The sequence below is a fragment of the Cnephaeus nilssonii genome, assembly GCF_951640355.1.
Source record: "Cnephaeus nilssonii genome assembly, chromosome: 8".
NCBI lineage: Eukaryota > Metazoa > Chordata > Mammalia > Chiroptera > Vespertilionidae > Cnephaeus > Cnephaeus nilssonii.
The window spans coordinates 21,661,010-21,683,147 of record NC_137079.1 but is presented as its reverse complement, the minus strand read 5'-3'; positions in this window follow the sequence as shown (position 1 = coordinate 21,683,147).

Genomic DNA, 22,138 nt, shown 5'->3' with positions numbered 1-22,138 from the left:
ACATCATTGATGCTGTGTAAAAATTCTATAAAAGACACTAATTGCCAATGCTAACTACAAAAAAAAAGAGATGAATATTTCTGTTTAATTTTAAAAATTGAAATCATAAACTAAATATTTCACAAACAAAACTCCAGACCCATATAGCCTTATTTGTGAATTTTATTCAACATTTAAGAAAGACATAACACAAATCACACAAAAGCTATTCCAGAACATAAAAGGTGAACCTTCTCCAACTGATTTTATAAGGCTAGCAGTATGCTGGTTTGAAAACCAGACAATGATATTGCAATGAGAAAAATTATAAATCAGTATCCATCAGGAGCATATAAGCAAAATTCCTTGACATAGTTTTAGTGAATCAAATCCAGCAATTTGTGCATCATGATCAATTGAAGCACATTCCAGGAATGCAAAATTGGCTTAACATTTGAAGTTCAATTAATATGATTCACTGTGTTGACAATCAAACAATAACAATCATGATGACTTCTAGGAAAAGTATCTGACAAAATTCAACACCCATTCACAATAATATTTCTCAGTAAATATTATTATTGGCGTAGAAGGGAACTTCCTTAATCTGATGGAGGGCATCTATGCTAAAACCTAAAGATAACATTTAGTAATGACAAAAGACAATGTTTTCTCTTGAGAATGAGAATGAGGCAAGGAAAACCCACCTTATCACTTCAATTAACATTATTCTGGAGGTCTTTGGTAGTGAAAAAAGAAACACAAATAAAAAGTACATAGATTGGAAAGGAAGAAATACAACCTTTTTTATTTGCCAATGACACAACTGAGTACATAGGATCACAATCAGTCTACCAAAGAGCAACTAGAAATTATAAACTATTTTAACAACTTTATAGATCAATGTAAAAAATGTATTGCATACCATATTCAGTGAGATAAGTGTATCGGCCACATATTTTGATGCTGTAGCAATGTCAAATTTCTATAACATTTTCTATCACTTATTCTCAATAGCTATACTTCTCCCAGTATAGGTTGGTAATAAAAATGTTATGGACTGGTCCCAAATTATAGACCACTAGCCAAATGACATAGCCATATAAAGTGAATTTTCCATTTTTTTCAGTAAGTACTCAGAATGTGTTAGGCACTGTACTAAACACAGGATTCCCCAAAATGAGCCAGGCTCAATTTCAAAGGTAGGACCCCCAGTATAACATGTGAGATAAGATAAGTATACACATAATAAATATTTTAAAGAATTATTTCTCATAAGTGATGAGAAATTATTTGCATTAAAGAATTGAGGAAAGGAAATGCAAGAGTTGTGCTATTCAAAAAATTCTTAATGGTTTAAAATGTATTTGAATTTACCATAAAGAAGTAACTCAGCAACCCAGTCTAACCCCCATAGCAATGACCTTAATGAAGAGAACTTGATGTCTCATACTGGTTATTTTTAGGAAATGGTTTTCTACAAAAGCTTCTGGGATTTGGGGAGAAGTATAAAAAACTGACCTTATATCTCCCCTTCCTAACTTCTTCCTAGTACTCCCAACACACTTATATTTCTGATTCCCAAATAGGTATGACATTCATTGCTGAAATCCCAAGAATAATATTTTTGTAGAGATTGTGACTTCTGTGTAACAGAATCATAGAGTAGAAATGGAAGATTCTTAGAGATAAAGTGATATAAAAAAAAGTTTTAATATGGCAATAAGAGATAAAAGTTTTTTCTAGACTTTGCTGAAATCAGGAGATTTTAGATCCAGCTTGGACACTAAATCCAGTCTCTTTCCATTGTGCCTTGGCACCTTCCAGGCATAAAACAATGAGAAGCATCACTGCAGCTGCTGTCACTGCACGTAATTAACAAACCCAACTGAGTGGTCTGTGTAACAGAGTGACAGCTTTAATCCAAACATAAAAGCATCTGTGGACATAAAGGAAGGGCTGGGGACAAATCCCCCAGGTGTGTATTTACAGGAGCATAAAAGAAGCCTCCTGGTAAGAATGTGGCCAAAAGGACGAGAAAAAGGAGGTTGTAGGGCAATCGTTTCATATGTATTAAGCCATCATTGAAAGGATGAAGCTGAAAATACTAGGTTACCACTGAGACAATCAGTTCTTATTAATTAATACTCACACCCCAGGAAAAGTAAAAGCTACAGGATGAATTTCAATAAAATGTCGGTGTGACATTGAAAGCAGTATTGGCATTGGCCATGGCACTTGCGGAGATAACAAGAGCACTGGCCCTGGCAAAACTAATAGTGATGGGGACAATAGTCACAGCGGATTGGTTGCTTCTGTCAGCACCAGAGTTGCCTATAGTTTTAACATAAATACCGAAATATAAGGGTTATCTTGTTTCCCTATCCAACCAGCAAATGGATTCCAAAGCACATTAAATAAACTAAAAAAAGTAATCATAGAAATTTTCAATAAGGCAGGTAGTAGCGTGTCCTTGTTTTCAGAAAGCTAAGTCCAAATATAGGACAAATGGATTTTAACAAATGGACCGCTGGAAATTCTGTTATCAGGGTCCTTTCTCTTCATCACCTCTCTTCTTTTTGCAGACCCGGAACACTGCACAGCTTTCACATACAGAAACCGACATTTTTTTAAAAATTAAAGCTTCTTTTTTCTTTTTAAAAGCAATGGTTCTTTAGTGTGCATTTGGAATCACCTGAAGAGCTTTTTAAAACTGGCTGCTGAGTTTAAGCACACAGTATCTGATTCAGTGTGGTCTGTGTAACAGAATGGGGTAGGGCCTGGCAATTAGCATTTCTAACAAATTTTCACATGTTGCTGATGTTGCTGTTCAGGATACCAAACATGAAGAAGTGCTGTTTTACACTATCCCCACCCTTCAACCACTTGACACAGCTTTTTTTCAGAGTTAAACAGGATAACATGTGGACAGCTATTATGTCTGCCTCTTTCCCGGCAGTTTAGGCAGGGCATTGAGTAGGGGGTTCAATAAATATTTGTTGGATAAGCAGATTAACAGATGAATGAGTGAATAGTTGAATTGTGAATGAATGAATGAACAAGTGAATGAATAACAGCATTTACTTTGTTTGCTTCAAAAATATTTAGAACTACCATAAACACAACAAAGTGAAACACTGCATGAACAACAAGCCCAACCAAAATGATTCTATCCCAGAACAAAGAGTCTGTCCTAAAGATAAATTTCCCATTATGCCTTTCAAACCATAGATAGCACATTTCTGGCACTTTTCAAATGATCACATTTTTCCTATCTACAGGCTTTAAAAGTTTACACTTTGAACGCTGGTCTCAGAGTATCTCTCTGTATATTCAGTGTATTGTTTTATGATTTTAAATCCAAATATCTATGTCTTTAAAACAATACCTTCACTTAAATAAGATAAATTGCACACAGGACTTATGTCTTCTCCTAGAATCAACTAAGTCATAAATTCACAAAGACAAACTGGGAGAAAAAATGACACTAGAAAAGAGAGGTCAGTGATTTTCTGGGAGATAGAAGATAGGGGCTGAGTGGTAACTGCCTTTGCACCACAGAGAAAGCTGGATCCTAAGTGACTGCAGAGAAAGAAAGCAACAAGGGGGGAGTGGACCCATGTAGGGAATACAGAGAGAGTTCAGGAATAGGAATTGGAGGCCCCAGATACCTCAGGTGGTCATAGTGAGAAGAAGCTTAAAACTGGAGGATTAATTAAAAGTTGAGTAATGTGAAGGTTGACTTACAGACATCCTTTCCAACCCCATGCTGTCAATTCATACTTTAGATCTCACAGCATTTGAAGAGCACCTAATCATCAAGTCAAATAAGAAAAGGACAATCAGAGAAAGTAAAACCATGTGGAGAGCCGAATAATTTTTAAGATGTGTATGATCTTTAGAGACATGAGAGAAAATTTTGCATGCCGTAAACCAAATAAAAACTGTAATAAAAATAAGTTTTAAAAATTCTTTCAGAACTGCATTATGCTTAGATAAAATTATAATGGAAACTGTTCAATGCAGAAATGATGGTTTTGAAGATTCAACTCATCAAGTCAGAGAGCAGCTGTGGCTCCTTGGACTGGGCGAATCAAAACCTCACGCCACCAGTTATGTGGCATCCCATATGACCACACACGAACTCAAACATGCAAGGCTACTAGGCATGTCAAACCATTTAACTAATTTTGAGTTTAGGAAATATTGTCATATCTATATCCAGTGATAGACAGAGTTTTCAAAAATACATACTCATTGTAACATAGAGAAGCATATAAGATTCTGCAGGCACATATAGACCATTTTATATTACTGTAATGAGCATGTGGATCTTCCCTATTTCTGAAAGAGATAAGAGAGAAAGAAGAAGGAAGATAGATAGATAGATAGATAGATAGATAGATAGATAGATAGATAGAATCTAAAGATAATAGGTTATGTGATTGTAAATAATTTAAATAATTGATCCCAACCACACTCTTAGGAGCCCTAACTCTAAACCCCTCTGGAATCATCATCTAAGACATTTAAAATTGTCCCAAGAGACATTAGAGCCAAAACTCCTAGCTCTGAGCACTCCATACGTGTTTCTCTCCTACTATCCCAGGCTTTTGTCTCTGCCCATCTGAATCCTACCTATCAATCAAGGCTTAGGTCAAGTATCACTTCAAGAAATGTTCCTATAACTACTATCTAATGATTTCCTATTATCTTCAGAATAAAAAATTAGAGTTCTTAAGGAGACATAGCAGGTCCTTTATGATTAAGACCCAGCTTTTCTAGTCAATGTAATCCTTCACTACTTTCCGCACTGCTAGTACTCTTATCTTCCAGCCTTAGGACAACATCCTGCCCTCTGAGGCCTCTGGGTCTTTGCACACACTGCTCCTCCTCTCCTTAACTGCTCTCATCCTTCAAGACCAGCTCAGGGCATCTGTACCATCCTCTGGCTTAAATATCCCAACTATATCTTATTATTATTTGCTTTTCTATAAAGCCCTAGTTATATGTATGGATAACTACTATTTACTGAGCATCTATGATGTGGCAGACACTGAAATAGGTGTTGTACTTATAGTTCTTATTTTAATCACTACAACAATTTTAATCACTATGTTATGTATCATTATATCTATTTTCCAGAAGAGGAAGGCAAAGTTTAGAGAGGTTTAGTAACTTGTCTAGCCTTATAGGTAGCACAATGAAAAACTAAAATTTGAACACAGGTAGTGTTTACAAAGCCCATCACAGTTTTGTACTTAGTACTCTGAACTCTTTATGTGAATGAGTGCATGATTATAAGCCCCATAAGAGCAAGGAGCATAATGAGCATCTTAGCATTATCTCTCCACCATATAGCATAGTGCCTGGCTTATAGTAAGTACACAATAAATATTTGTTGAAGGAATAAATGATCTGTTTGTCCAATGCTTTCTGTATCATCTGTGTGTTCATTGAAGATGAGAACAGTATATTAGTCATCTTTATATCCTGAGATACCAGTATGGTATTTGTTGAAAGAAATGAATACATTATATGTTCTCTCTCTTTCTCTCCCCCCCCCCTCTCTTTCTCCCTCCCCACTCTTTTATCCTTTCATCTTTCATACACACACACACACACACACACACACGCACACACATACACTTTACTAGTTTTTGATTACTCATGTAGGGCCTTATATTATTACCCAAACATGTCTCAGACCTTTAAAAGTCAAGAGCTGTATCTTTCAATTTTCTCTTCTGTATTGGTTAGCACAACCCTGCACATACACTTGATGCTTAAAAATTTTGCTTTTGTTTCTCTTCTTGGTGCCTCAAGAAGAAAAAGAGATGAATCTGTTTAGTGGTTTGTACAAAAAGCTTAGATACCATTTGCTTGAGCAACTCTGGTTTATCCCTTCAAGTGAAACACATGTTTGGCTGCGGAGATGTTAGAATGGACAAGCCTAAATGACACACTGGTGCCGAGAGGAATTCTGCCAGGTTGTAAGCTCTGTGGTTTCCTGTGAGGAGAGTGTTTCAGAAAAAGCCATACCTGTTTCTCAGAGCCAGAGGGGATGAGGATATGGGTGAAAGAAGAGCATTAACATTTTACGGCTGGAAATTAGAGGTTTTGGCATCCCTGGGAAATAACGAAGTGGCCTTTTAAAGCCTGCAGGAGCTGTTGCCAAATGTCTTTCCCCTTGAAATGAAAACTGTGTTCAAGTATAGATAATTACCACTGAGCTGTGCCAAGCCTAGAAATCCTTCTTGGCCAAGCAGCCCCATGGGGAGTTGAAATTTACATTTATAATCATTTCAGGACCAAACTTCATATACCTAACCCTGGGGTTAGATCTGATTTAGACCTGAGGCTGGACCTACCCATAGCAACCATGGAATCCATCTAAGAAGCAGCTTTTCCCTTTCTCTTTAATTTAATAGAGGGTCCTTGGCAGGGGATGGATAATGAAAGAATAGAACAGTTGAAATATCAGAAGCAAGATTACCTTTGTAATACCATGTAGCTTGTTTTCCTGGAACTTTGTAATCCCAGAAATAAGCAGGCTGTTTTTCATCTGATTCCAGAGGACTCTCCAAGACTCAAGAGATACTCAGTGCTCAAATCCATTGGGTCCCCTTTGCCTATGTGAGCAGATTAAAACACACAGAGGCCCAAACGTTTGGCCAAACAACAGAAGTAGCCAGGCAACAGATACTTAAAAAAAAGAAGAAAAAAACCTCAGAAAAGACAGATTGTCATCTACCTTTTCTTCTGATAAAGATCCAGTCTTTATTGTCACTAAAGCCATTCATTGATACTATTCATGTCTGATTAATTCAAAGTAAGTCCCACTTTTCTGTTTTTTATTCCACTAGTTTATGAATTCAGAATCATTAACAAATTGTGTTTCAATGCCTTACACTTTTATTTTCTCCCTTGGAAAATTGATGTCAGTCCCTGTTGATTTCTCCATCTTCCCCCAAAAAAAGTTACCAAAAAAAAAGCAAGAAGATTCCCAATAGAGATATTTGATTGAAGTGTGAATGGTGGCGGGGTGGGCATTGGTAGTTCTATAAAGTGTATGTGTGTGGGAAGAAGGGTGAGTATTCGGCTCCTAGCATTGTCTTCCATTGTGATTCATCAACAGTGGAAAATATTTAATTGCCCTTCCTCCCTTCTTTAAATGTGACAAGGGTAATACATTACTGCCAAACCTTGTGAAGACATTAAGAAACACCACTGCAGCTGTTGGAGTCAATGAGCAAAGCCATGAGTCTTGTCAAGTCCTTCTGCTGCTTCCTAGCATAAAGCTGTCTCTTCATTAATTAGATGAGCGTGTTGCCACGCAACGCCCGTACACTCACTCTTCATCACTGGTCTTTGTCAATTTTGGTAATAAAACAGCAATTTAATAATGCCCCCCTCACACATTAGTAACTGCTTTATGATGGAATTTCAGTTTCCTGGTGCACTTGATTAATCAGTCTGGGAGGTCTTAGAGAGATGTATTAGGAGTTTAATTAAAAGGCTGCTGCAAAGAAACCAGCTGAAAGACACATCTCAAAGAAAACAAGATCAAGTGATGACTATGTGACAAAATTAAATATTCTAGGTAATCGGTTTATTATTATATGAGTCGGGATGAATAGACTCAAGGGGGAGCACCAAAGAAATCTCGTGTTCTGTCTACACTACACAATTCTGCAAAAGTGCTTTCTTTATTGTCTACCACCCTCACCCCACCTTCCACCTGCCATCATTCCCTCCTCCCACTACCGGTAGGGACTCAGGTGGCTCAGCAAGCTCTTTTGGACTGTGTATGGCACCTGGTGATAACCCTTCTTGTGTCCCTTGTCAACAAGAGCTGAGGTAACTCCTTTCTTTCAGACTGTGAAGAGATTCCATAGATTTAAAAGTAACCTGAGCCCTAGCTGGTTTGGCTCAGTGGATAGAGCATCGGCATGTAGACTGAAGGATCCCGGGTTTGATTCTGGTCAAGGGCACATGCCCAGATTGCGGGCTCAGTCCCCAGTAGGGAGTGTGTAGGAGGCAGCCGATCAATGATACTGTCATCATTGATGTTTCTATCTCTCCCTTCTCTCTTCTCTCTGAAATCAATAAAAATGTATTTTAAATATAAAAATTAAAAATAAATAAAAGTAACCAGATACTTTTCCTGTGGAGTGGAATGTCAGGAATTGTTAAGAGGGTATAAATAAGAAACTTTGCGATATAAATGGAGCAGGAAAAAATTGGTTCCCTCTCCAGGGCACACATGGCTGGTGCAGAGCAATCTCGTAAACTAAGAAGTACATTAGTCTAATATCAGGAGAAATGGGTTCTGGCTCTGGCCCTACCACTAGCCACGAGAAATATACCTATGAATTAATCAATTAACTGAGTGAGTTGGAGCAACTATTTTCCTCTCTCTCTCTCTCTCTCTCTCTCTCTCTCTCTCTCTCTCTCTGCTTCAGTTTTCTCATTTATAAGACTTTTAACATCCCTTCTACCACCTCAAACTCCCCTTGAATCTCTGCTATGCCTTGTGGCCTCCCCTGTCCCCATCCTCTACCCTGCCAGTGTGGGTTTGGTATGGGCTTGAGGGCCCTGAGAGGAAAAGGAGTTAGGGTTACACTTTAACTAGGAAAATATGCAAGTACAACCTTACTAATAAAATTAACTAGGAAATACATAAGGCAGTACTATCACATTTCTAAGTTAAATTATATATCACCATAAGATCTAAACTCTGAGGAATAAAAATGAGAAGGTGAGTGTGAGAGAAGAGTATTAAATAGCTAGGTTAAAAGAAAAGGTCACATAATTCAAGCAGCTATAAAGAAATATCAGAGAATCTTTTTAATCATTTGAGTAGGTGAAATCTATGGTTCATATAAACAGTCAAATTCTGTTTGATGTGAGCCTTTGAATCAGAGAAAGATAATTTTGGCAAATCTTCCTCCCAACAATGACCAAGAGAGACACACCCCACAGTAAGCTTGAGAGGAAGTATATTTATCCAGGCATCTGTGCATTTCTATGGTACTTGTCACTGAAGTACCTATCTTTTCTTTTCATCCTTACTCTCTATTCCCCGAGAAGTCCCACATACTAATTAATTCCAGCTCAGAAGAGTTCTTGCTATATATGATTTTAAAGAATCTCTGGTGTACAGAATTGGATTAATTATAATCCTTAGTTTGTCATAACTATAATCAGTATCTATACATAATATTAATTTTTTAATAATATGATAAACATTCGCAAATGCACCATTCAACCCAATAATTAGAACTCTGACATAACTTTTGTCTACTTACATGCTCCTCCTAATCCTGTTTCTAAGCCTCCTTTGCCACCCTTTAATTAATTATTCCCTTTAATAGTTTTAGAGATATATATGTATGCCTAAACAATATATGTCTTAGGTTTAATTGTTTTTGAATTTTTTAAAAAAATATTATGCTGTTTATAGTCTAGGATTTTTTTTAATTCCATTAAATTAGCAAGATCCATCTACATTGTAGTGAATACATTATCTTGATTCAGTTCACTGCTCTGTAATATTCCATTGCTTGAAAATATTATATTTTAACTAGAGGCCTGAAGCATGAAGATTCGTGCAAGAATGGGCCTTCCTTTCCCTGGCTGCTGGCACGGCCTTTGCTCTGGCAGGAGCTGCCTTTTCGCTCTGGCCAGGAGCCGCCTTTCTGCCTTCCCACACTGCCCAGAGGCCAGGAGTGGCTGGGGTGGTGTGGGACCTGCATATGCAAATTAACCTGCCACCTTTGTTGTGTTAATTTGCATATTCACTCCTGATTGGCTGGTGGGCATTGCAAAGGTACAGTCAATTTGCATCTTACTCTTTTATTAGTGTAGATTATTTATTTTCTTAAGGTTGCTTTCAGGCTTTTACTGCTGTGAACAAAGATGATGTAAAAGTCTTTGCTCACATCTTCTAGTGATCCTGTGTAATTATTTTTCCTGGGTATATACCAGAAAATTGAATTTTTGGCTTGTAAGATACGTAACTATTCAACTTTCCAAGAAAACACTTTCCCCCCCCAAAGATGTTATATCAATTTACACTTCAACCAGCAGTTGGTAAGAGATCCTATTGATCTGCATACTCTTTAATACTTGGTGTCTTCATTCCTTTTGTAATTAAAGGAATGAGTAAAACATTTATGTCATTATGGTCTACTTCTACATTTCCCTCATCACTAATGGAGTTTCATATCTCTAAATATGGTTATTGGCCATGAATATATTTTCTTCCATGAAATTCCAGCTTTCCTATTTTAATATTTTATTGTAGGAGTTCTTTACTCACTAAACAGATAGTGAATATCCTTTGTCAATTGTATGTGTGGCACATATACTCTTTTTTATTTGAAGTGTTTTTTTCCTATTTAAGTTTTTTTTTTTTTTTTCAGAAGATTTTATTTTAATAAACACAAATGTATCTATATTTTCCTTTATGGTTATCTTGTTGGAGAAAAAGTTTCCTACCTCTATCATCTCTATTATCTACCAAAGTTTTATTTTTTATATTTGAATTTTCAATGCATCAAAGTTGTTTGTTTTGTATAGTATAAACTAGGTATACAATTTTCTAGCCAGTAGAACAAGCTAGGAAAAAGAAGTAAGGTATAAGGCTTGAAAGCAAGACAAAAATTGTCATTATTTCCAGATGATATGATTACAGATGATATAAAGTATAAATAGAAAACCCTAAAGAATTAGCAGATTATCTTTAAAATATATTATATAAAATTATAATTGTTAAAAATAAGAGAATTGAACAATTTTAAAGGGAAAAACATAAAATTCTATTGTATTTATCTACATTAGCAAATAAGAAAATACAAATTTTAAAATAAAGATATTAGCATAGCAAGTAACACTGTAAAATATTTAGAAATAAATATAACAAAAGATGAATAAGTTCTGAGAGCAAAAATTATAAGGCTCCACTAAGCAACATTTAAGAAACCTAAATAATTGAAGAGATCATGTTTGTGATAGAAACATATCATAGAAGATGTTAATTCACCCCAAATTGATTTGCAGACTCAATGCAACTCCAATCAAAGACATACTCAGGCTTTGAATGAGGCTGATTCTTAAATTTTTATGGAAATGTGAAGGGCCAACAATAATCAGGTTATGTCTAAAGACAGCTAGGAGAGGAGACATATCCTGTCATATATCAGAATTTATGATGAAATTACCACAATTATGATTGTGCATTAATGCAGTAAGAGACAAATTGACAAATGATATAAAGTAGAATAGAGAGCCCATAAAAAGATCAACACATATATGGAATTTTAAATATGATACAATGAAATAGCAGATCAATAGGAAAAAAGATGATTATAAAAATGAAATGGAAAAAATTGTTATTCATACGGTCTGTAGATAGAAATGCCATTTACATAAATTGGTATTCTTTAAAGTTGCTTTTCAAAGCTCTCAAGCTTGTTTTCATTAATAACAAGCTCTTAGAAGTCTTTATTTATTTATTTATTTTTTGAGGAGCGTTAGAATGTCTTAAGGGTACTGAATTAAGATCTCTAAGGGACTTGCTTGAATAACAATCGGTAGTCCTTATTTTTCATTCAAGAAGGATGAGACTGGTTAGTTGAAAGCTTCTGGGCTGGTTATTAGGAGATACAATTTGAGAACAAACTTGAACTGCTCATAAAGGACATAAAGGAGAAGTTGAGTAATAACGACAGCAGTCATTTTTCTGGTCCTTCCCCACCATAGCATCAACCTTCTTCTTCAAAAATATGTGGGGTACATTTGAAAAAAATTTAAATATTTAGCTCGCCTAAAACACTGCTATATTTTGGTCTGTTTTTGCCTCACAGTAATTAATAAAGTCACAACTTATTTGCGTGAGTCCAGATTTTAATGCATTTCCAAGTTTGCCAGTCATCACTTGTCTCTTCACCCAAACCTTATAGTCTCAATATCTGAAGCCTGTGCACATTACTTTAGTTCAGCCCATAAGTGTTCTCTTGTAGAAATTTACGTGTTGTCTATGTAATCATTCACTTAACCATTCTTTTGTATACTCTACTGATATTTATAAAAATGTAATTTCAAGGTTTCCTGTACACTACTCAGTAGCCATACAGTAGTCCCCCCTTATTCACAGGGATACGTTCCAAGATACCCAGTGGATTTCCAAAACCATGGGTAGTACCAAACCCTATGTGAATATACTATGTTTTTTTTTCCTGTACATGCACACCTAATTTATAAACTAGGCACAGTAAAATATTAACAACAATAAGTAACAATAAAATAGAATAATTATAACAATAGACTGTAATAAAATTTATGTAAATGTGGTCATTTATCTCAGGGGATCCCTTGCTGAAGTCTTCAGATAGGCTCAATGCTTTCGGGTGCAATATGTTACCATCAATCAGACACCTGTCTATCCCTCCCATAAATGTAATGCCTTTTTCATCTTAATTAATAACTTACACACTGTGGCTATACCTTTTGCAGTTTGAAATGACACAGCAAATTTAGCACAAATTTCTTTTCTCCTTCACAATTTTACAGATAAAAATTCATTATTACTGTAGATCTTAGCAACCTCAGCATATACTTTTTCTTCTTTATTAAATTGGGAGCTTTCACCTTTTCATTTAAAGGAATCCCTTTAAGGTTTGTCTTTGGCATAAGCGAATTGTCAGCACCGTTACTCTTGCCTTTGGGCCATTATTAAGTAAAATGAGGGTTACTTGAACACAAGCACTGTGATATTGACAGTCAATCTGAAAACCGAGAGGGTTGCTAAGTGACTAATGGGCAGGTAGCATATACTGCATGAATACAGTGGGCAAAGGATGATTCACGTGGCAGGTGGGACAGCAGGATGTTGTGAGATTTCATCATGCCACTCAGAACAGTGCACAATTTAAACCTCATATATCCTTTATTGCTGGGTTTGTTTCTTTGTTTTCATTTAATTATTTTGGACTGCTGTTGACCACAGGTAACAAGCTGTGGAAAATGAAACCAAAGATAAGGGAGGACTACTCTAAGTACTCAAAAGTTTTTATTTTCTCACCACATATGACCTGAATTCTTTTGATTCATTACACCCTGTACTCCACTTCCCGATATGTTACTGATCTTCTCTTCACATAATGCTTTGTCTCTTGTCTGTTGACTCAAATCTTTGACTCTTTATATAATTGTAATTTATCTTTGTTTCTATCCAATATTTCTGGATAATTTCCATCCCATCCCCAAGAAGCAGGGCCAAAGTATCTGACCCTAGCACTAATCCACGTTTCTGGCTTTCCCAACAGGCTTTTTCCCAACAGTGATATGCATTAAATAATTAGAGAATCATCCCAGGTTATCATATAACTTCTGCCACATCTCTGCCTATTCAAATACATTCCATATTTCAACTACTTGGCTGAGTTCCACCTATTATGGGAAGTCTTCTTATTACCTAGTTCACAATTGGGATTAGAGCTTTCTCTGCCCAGAAAACAAATAAAGGTATTCCAAAATCAGACAAGAACTTAGAATGGATGTGTTATTTGGAATTCTTTTCCCCATGCTGGAATCCCTATATACATTAGTGACTGTTTCACTCGTTTGCAGATACATTAAAGACAATTAGCAATAGGTTGTAGAATGTGTGGTCTGTTTCTCCTATTAGCGCCTCGAGAACAGCTCTCCCACGTTTCAAAGTTCTCTCTGTATCAGTCAGAATCCCAGAGGAAGCAGATGCCTTATTCACACTGGTATAGTTTGAGGAAATGTAGTACAGGGGCTATTTACAACCCCTAAACGATAGTGCAGTGTGTGGAGACTAGTAATTATAGGACGGTTCCTTGACTAGTCTTAAAAGGCAAAAAGAACAGCCATCTTAGCTGAGCAAACTTTGTGGAGCATGCTGACTGATCTTTGTTCAAGGGAAGCATCCAGTGGTAGTGCTTCTGTAAGGAGAATACTAGGGGAATTAGTACCCTGGTCACATATGCCTCCCCTCCTTCCCTCCAATCTTCTGGTGGTGCTCCCTATTGAAAAATCAAAACTGAAGCAAAGGCAAATGCAAAGTCCAAAGAGAGCCCACTGTTGCCATCTACACATATAACCTTCCAAGGCACAAATCAAAGTGGAGAGTAGGGAATGGACCCATAGGGACAAAAGGAAGATATATATCACACCTCTGAACCTCAGGTTACATACATACAAGACGGACCCAACCAAACTGGCATTAAATTAGAAATACTAATACATAACAGAAAGATATCTAAAATCCCCAAATATTTGGAAAATATCTTCCTAATTTCTCTGAAATTAGAAAGCACAACATATCAAGATCTGTGAGATGCATATAAGATAGTACTTAGAAGGAAATTTATAGCTTTACAATTAAATTAGATTTTTTTTTAAAAAGTTTTCAACCTAATGACTTCAGTGTCCATGTAAAAAAGAAAAAAAAATTAAACCTTAAGGAAGCAGAAGAAAGAAAATAAGGTCTGAGAAAAAAAGCACAATGTAATGGAAAATAGAGAAAAATAATGAAACTAAAAGTTGATAAACTTCTAGCTAGACTGGTCAGGAAAAGAGAAAAACTACAAATTGTAAGTATAATGAATGAGAAAGGTGACATTACTATAGATTCTTCAAATATTAAGAGGATATAAGGAAATATTATGAAAAAAATTATATGCCAATAAATTTGACAACTTACATGAAATAGCATATACCTGGAAACAAATTGAATTTATAGTTAAAAATCTCACAAAGAAAACTCCAGACCTAGATAGATTCACTAAGGCATTCTGTCAAACATTTTTTAAAAAAATACCAATTCCACATAAAATCTTACAGATGAAAAATGAAAAGAAAAAAAAATAATTTATAATTTGTTCTACAAAGTCATCCTGACACCCATGATATTTCTCTTTTCCTCACATGCACTTAGATTTGACCAGCATGTCCTATTTGTTCCACCTTCCCAATATATTCTGAATCTTACCATGTCACCCTGCTTCCACTGGGGCAACTCTAATTATAGCTAGCATCACATCTCTCCTGGATTGCACACCCTTCTTTCACTCCTATCCCCTTCACTTGGCAGCTAAAGTGATCTTATTCCATCTCAAACATGATGGTAGTCAAGACAAAATCCACATATTTGACCATTATCCATACTGTGATCTATAGAATACCACATCATACAGGCCTTCTCAGTTCTTATATCTTATTTCCTACCCTTTCTATCCTCTCACTTTGTTTTAGTAACAATGGTCTTTGTTCTATTCCTTGAATGTACTAAGCTTATTCCTGCCTTTTATACTTTGAATTTGCCACTTCCTCTGCTTGGAATACTTCTCTTGCATACCCACCTCCCCCGCCCTGACACTTGAAAGTCTTATTCCTACAATTCAGTCACAATTTTGCTCAAATGTCACTTGCTCTGACAGGCTTTCCCTGACCATACAACTTAAAATAGCTCCTCAAAATTTAATTAATTAATTAAATTTTAAGATTAATTAACTCAATTTAATTTAGTAGCTCCTCCTTTTGTCACTTTCTATTTCCACATCCTGTTTTATTTTATCTTAAAGCATATAAACCACATTAAATTTTGTATTTATGTATTTAAGTGTTTATGATCTGTCTCCCTAATAAGAAATTTAAATTTTTTGAGGGCAGGTGCTAGCTGTGTACTAGACTTATGGGGAGAGGGATTATTTAACAAATAATATAAATGTCTAACCAGTATGCTGTATACTGGAACTAATAGAACAATAATTGTCACCTGTAATTGAAAAACAAAAACAAAACAATTTTTTTAGATATACAAGATTCATGTACAGGCACCAGTCATTGTATTGAACTTCGCTTTATTGTACTCTGAAGATGTGTTTTTTACCAATTGAAGGCAAGACCCTCCACCAGCAAAAGATTACAATCCTGTTGATTGTGATACTGGCTTTATTGAGGCAGTGGGGAACCAAACCCACAATGTATCCGAGGTATGCTTTTATAGATAGGGCTATTGGAACCATAGGAGGGTATAAAGTTTTAAAAATGTGTCATGTCATAGACTTAAGAGATCTATTTTTGCTATATTTTAATATATTCTGATACTAAAACATACATATAGAGATGAAGGACAATGATCACTTGGTACTCATGGAGACGAAGTCATTTTACTTACAAATCTCCCTCCACCCCAACCATATCATTGAAAACCAATCAGAGCCGCCATTGATGGCCGGGTTCTGGGTGGAATGTTGTGTGTCACAGGTCTGTTGTGGTCAGAAGCTCCATGGTGACAGGGCAGTCCCTGTGCAGAGGGTCCACGGAGGAGTGTGGTACTCTGTGGAGCTGGCTTAGAGCCAGGGCCAAGTGGCAATGAAAATGTTGCCTGATATCCTTTGCCCACGCCTCATGTCTACATCCTCCAGTGAGAGACGTTGGCGGGTCCACCTATTGTAGGCTTCTTTGTGGGTCTCGTATTTAGTCAAACTTGCTCAGTCTATGTTGAGTCGACTTTATGGAAGACATGAAACGCAGCTCACAAAAGCACTGGCAGCACAGATGGAGTAGAAATGTCATCTCATTGACAAGTACAGCGCAAGGAGAGAGGAGTATGCTGGGATCGAGTCATCCTTAGACAATGTCAGGCATGAGAGAGCGTCATTAAATATACCCAACAATGCCAAGCGTGAGAGAGAGTCTCATTAAATATACCAACACTTACAGAAAGGTAACTACAACCTCCTGGATACTGAGGCAGGAAATTACCTCCCTGGTTCACAAACTGAGGGAAGAGAGATCCAAATGCTCCAGACAAGAGGAGGGGATGGTGGAGATGCTAAAGATGCTCAAGTCTCTGGGAGAGATCATGAAAATCCCCACTTCAAAAGCTGCTTTTCCAAATCTGCCAGGATGCCAGGTGCCAAGCCCTAATGGTCCCCTCCCCAGGAGTGGACTTGGGTCTTAAAGCAGCGATGCTCCTTTTCTCCACTGAGGCCTCCCCAACTGTCACTGTACCACCCACCTCTACCTCTACCAGACAGTCCCTGAGGACAGTGGATGCAGGAGAGCCCTGTTGCTTGGCTGGGTTCCTCTTCCTCCACATACTGGACTCAGCAGTCAACTTCTGCATGGAGGATCCCGCCAAGTGTGAAGAACATGAAAACACACCAAAAAGGGGGGGACTCCTCTACAGTCACAGAATGTTTGGAAACTCTCAGCAGCATCTTTTACTCAAATTGAATCTCCATCAAACTACATTTCCCAGTGTTTTGTGAGCATTATACACTGTATATACTAGAGGCCCAGTGCACAAATTCATGCCCCAATGGGGTCCCTCGGCCTGGCCTGCGGGATCAGGCAGAAACCGGCTCTCTGAACATTCCCCGAAGGTTCCTGGATTGCAAGAGGGTGCAGGGAAGGCCGAAGGACCCCACCAGTGAACAATCAGGACTGGGGAGGGACAACGGGAGGGCTCCAGGGTGTGTACAGCCAGTCTAGCCCAGTCACAATCAGCCAGACCCCAACAGCAAGCTAACCTACCATTCGGAGCATCTGTCCCCTGGTGGTCAGTGCACGTTATAGTGAGTGTGTTAGCGGCCTTAGCATATCATTACCATATTACGATTTGATTGGTTGAACAGACAACCCTATGACCTGACACTTAGCATATTTGACTTTTATTATATAGGATATTAATCCTAATATATAAAAACCCAGGGTCCGTAACGACTGACCTAAGGCTCGACCAACCAAAAGTCAGTGCTGGTGATGCGGGTGCAGTGACCCAGCACTGACTGCTGAGGAGGCTGTGAATCAGGCCCAAGACAGGCCCAGAGAGAGAAGCAGGGTCTGATTCGCAGCCTCCCTGGCAGCTGTTGATCAGCCATTGCCCCCTCTTTCTCTCCGGGCATCTGCAGGGGCAGCTGATCAGTCCTGCCTCTCTGATCAGGCCCAGAGATAGGCCTGGAGACACTGACTGGCATAGAAACCAACCAATCAGAACCAAATCTGGGTGAACCTTGAGGAGCCAATGGCTGCCTAGGAGGCAGAGCTTTTGAGCTGACTGGTATAGAAACTGACCAATAAGAACCAAATTGGCCAGCAGGGGAGGACAGTTGGGGGCAAGATCAGACTGGCAGGGGAGGGCAGTTGGGGGCAACCAGGTTGGCAGGGGAGGGCAGTTGGGGGTGAGATCAGGCTGGCAGAGGAGGGCAGTTAGGGGCGATTAGGTCAGCAGGGGAGAGTTAGGGGCAATTAGGTCAGCAGGGGAGAGCAGTTGGGGGCGAGATTAGGCCAGCAGGGGAAGGTCATTTGGGGTGAGATCAGGCTGGCAGGGAAGGGCAGTTAGAGGCGATCAGGCAGGCAGGCGGAGAGGTTAGGGATGATCAGGCAGGCAGGCAGAGGCAGTTAGGTGTGATCAGGCAGGCAGGCAGGTGAGCAGTTAGGAGAAAGCAGTCACAGATTGCGAGAGGGATGTCCAACTGCCGGTTTAGGCCCGGTCCCTGTGGGATCGGGCCTAAACCGGCAGTTGGACATTCCCCAAGGGGTCCCCGATTGGAGAGGATGCAGACTGGGCTGCGGGAACACCCCCCCTCCATGCACAAATTTCGTGCACCGGGCCTCTACATCCCTCGAGGGGTCCCAGATTGGAGAGGGTGCAAGCTGGGCTGAGGGACACACCCCCGCCCCCATGCACGAATTTCGTGCACCGGGCCTCTAGTATATATATAGAGAGAGAGGCCCGGTGCACGAAATTCGTGCATGGGGGCGGGGGTGTGTCCCTCAGCCCAGCTTGCACCCTCTCCAATCTGGGACCCCATCCCTCGAGGGATGTCCGACTGCCCGTTTAGGCCCGATCCCACCGGACATCCCTCTGACAATCCAGGATTGCTGGCTCCCAACTGCTCACCTGCCTGCCTTCCTGATTTCCCCTAACCGCTTCTGCCTGCCAGCCTGATCACCCCCTAACCACTCCCATGCCAGCCTGATTGATGTCTAACTGCTCCCCTGCCAGCCTGTTTGCCCCTAACTTCCCTGCTCTGCCGGCCTGGTCACCCCTAACTGCCCTCCTCTGCAGGGTTGATTGCCTCCAACTGCCCTCCCTTGCAGGCCTGGTCCCTCTCAACTGCCCTCCCCTGCTGGCCATCTTGTGGTGGCCATCTTGTGTCCACATGGGGGCAGGATCTTTGACCACATAGGGGCAGCTATCTTGATCTTGTGTGTTGGAGTGATGGTCAATCTGCATATTACTCTTTTATTAGATAGGATAGAGGCCTGGTGCACAGGTGGGGACCAGCTGGTTTGCCCTGAAGGGTGTCCTGGATCAGGGTGGGGTTCCCTTGGGGCATGGAGAGGCCTGGGCTAGGGGCCTGTGGTGGTTTGCAGGCCAGCCACGCCCCTGATGACCCAAGCAGAGGCCCTGGTATCTGGAATTTATTTACCTTCTACAATTGAAACTTTGTAGCCTGGCGCGGAGCCAAGCCTCCTGCTCAATCCGTGGCTGCCACCATTTCTGTTTGGATTTGTTTACCTTCTATAATTGAAACTTTGTATCCTTGAGTGGAGGCCTGGGCCCGCCAGAGTGTGTGGAAAGCTTGGCTTCCTCTGTTGCCGGGGAAACCCAAGCGTCCCTTCTGGTAGCCATCTTGCTTGGAGTTAATTTGTATACTCGCCCTGATTGGCTGATGGGCGTGGCTTGGCGGGTGGGTGTGGCTTATGTAGCAGAGTGATGGTTAATTTGCATATTACTCTTTTATTAGAGAGGAGATATATATATATATATATATATATATATATATATATACACACACACACATATATATATATAAATCTCCCAAGTAAACATTTATATTTTATTCTCTCTTTAAAGACTGTATTATATTTTGAAAATATATGCAGGTTTGCAATAAAGATTTTTAATTGTTAAAAAATAAATACATAAATTTAAATTTTTATTTAATTTAATAGCTCCTCTTTCTCCTATCATCACTTTCTATTTCCACATCTTGCTTTATTTTACCTTAAAAGCATGTAATTCATATTAAATTTTGTATTTATGTGTTTCAGTGTTTATGATCTGTCTCCCTAATAAGAAATTTAAGTTTTATGAGGGCAGGTCCTTTTCTTGTCCTGTTCATCTCTATATACCCAGTGCCTAGAACAATATTTGGCCCATAGTGAGTACTCAATATATATCTGTTTTTAGAATGAAATGTTGAGAAAAATATTGTGCCAGATCAATACTGTATATTCTATTAAAACTTGACCCTGCATTGAGATTTAGTTATTCCCTTTTGTTAATTTCATTCTATAAGATAAAAAAGAAACATAAGTAATTTCAATGAAACAAAAGAAATTCAAGGCAAGTTTAGATTTAAATATTAAAAACATTAATCATAATAATGCCCTATGTTTCAATAACATTTATTGGTTTCCTTGGTACTTTCTTATATACTATCTGATTTAATCCTTATAACAATCCTTTATTAGCATCTCCATTTTGCATATGAGAAAATGAAAACTCAGTAGAGCTGAGGGACTTGAATATGATCATGCTGCTAAGAAATGACAAAGACAAGATTAGAAGCTATGTTTATCAGACATTTCACAAAGGATTTGTTCATTATATCACACTCCCAAACCTAACTCTGTGCCAGGTTGAAGGTAAAACAAATAAACAAACAAAACAATAAAAAAAAATTTAATGACATTCCAGGGCTCACATTATGAAAATGTATATCCTCTTTAAAAGCCAGACTCTAATATGAAAAAGATTATTTTCTGATTCTGGAACCCTGAGAATGAGCCAGAAGGGGAGCTTGGTTCTGCAGATACAATTTACAATAATGGGACTGGAGTCTTTATCATGGGTGTCAAGCAGAGAAGACCAGCAGGATGGGGGTATGCTTGGCCTCTATCTGGTAAAAGGTAGAGCCAGTGGGTCAAGAGTCAAGTGATTTAATAAAGAATAACAGCTGTAAATATGTAGCTTATGGGCCATATACAGTCTGAGTATTTTAGTTTGGGGTTTTATTTTTATTTGTTTCCTACTGATGCAAAAATTAATTAGTCTTTATTTTAAATTAGTTTTACATATTTCATATTAAAAAGACTTTATTTAAAGTCTGAGTTTCTCAGCTTTCTTTTAAGAATTGGAAGGTAGAAAGACAGCTAGTTTACTATGTTAAATCATGACAAACCATAACATGGAGTTGCAACTACCTTTTTCCATGGCACATGTATTTTCTACTCAACACGTTCCCCATTTTTTAATTCCACTTTTCTGCTTTGCTTATTTACATTGTTCACTTGGCCTCTGTAGATGTTTGTGCTTGTGACTTCTGATTTAAGTATTCCTAGCTATGATACAGCAGGAAGAACCAGATAATCATTAGTGAGGTGATGTGATATGAATGGGCTGCAGGAACTTGAAGCACCAAATTAAATATCTTTTGTTTGGGGAAAGAGTGTTCATAATGAATGCATTGTAGCTAGGCTAGATAAGGAGCCAAAAGAGCAACTTCCCTTGCACGGCTGATTCCCCAATGTAACCTGCTGCCTTGATGTATGAGCTGAGGGTATTTATTATGAATTACTTACCCTTTAACGTCTTCTCATAAAGTCTTGAGGAAGATCTCCAGAGGTACAATATAATACCTTATTTATAACTACCAACATACTACCCAAAATACAGATCAACTATTTCTGTTGGTAGCATATAGAGCAAAGCCAAAGGGAAATGGGAAACAAGAGAGGGGGAAAGGGAGGTCATTAGATATTTTTAGCGAAGACAATACTGGATTGGGTGATCTTTTAAAAGTCCCTGTGCTACTTAGGATAACACTTAGGCATTGGGTGTTGTGAAGAGAGAATAGTACCTATAGTGGGAGGGGATTTCTACTATACCCACTGCTAGAGAAAAGAATGAGAAGAGCTCCCCAAAGAGGAGTAGGCACTTATGGTACAGGTCTTATGTTACTAGAACATGCTCAACTCAGATTCTTCATGCTCAACTTCAGCCTGCCTGCAGAGGAAATGCATTTTGGTATGTTCCCCACCATGAGATAAGTTTATAAGTTCAGACTCTACCTTTGAAAGGGAAAGCCTTTTAATGTGGGGGAGGAAA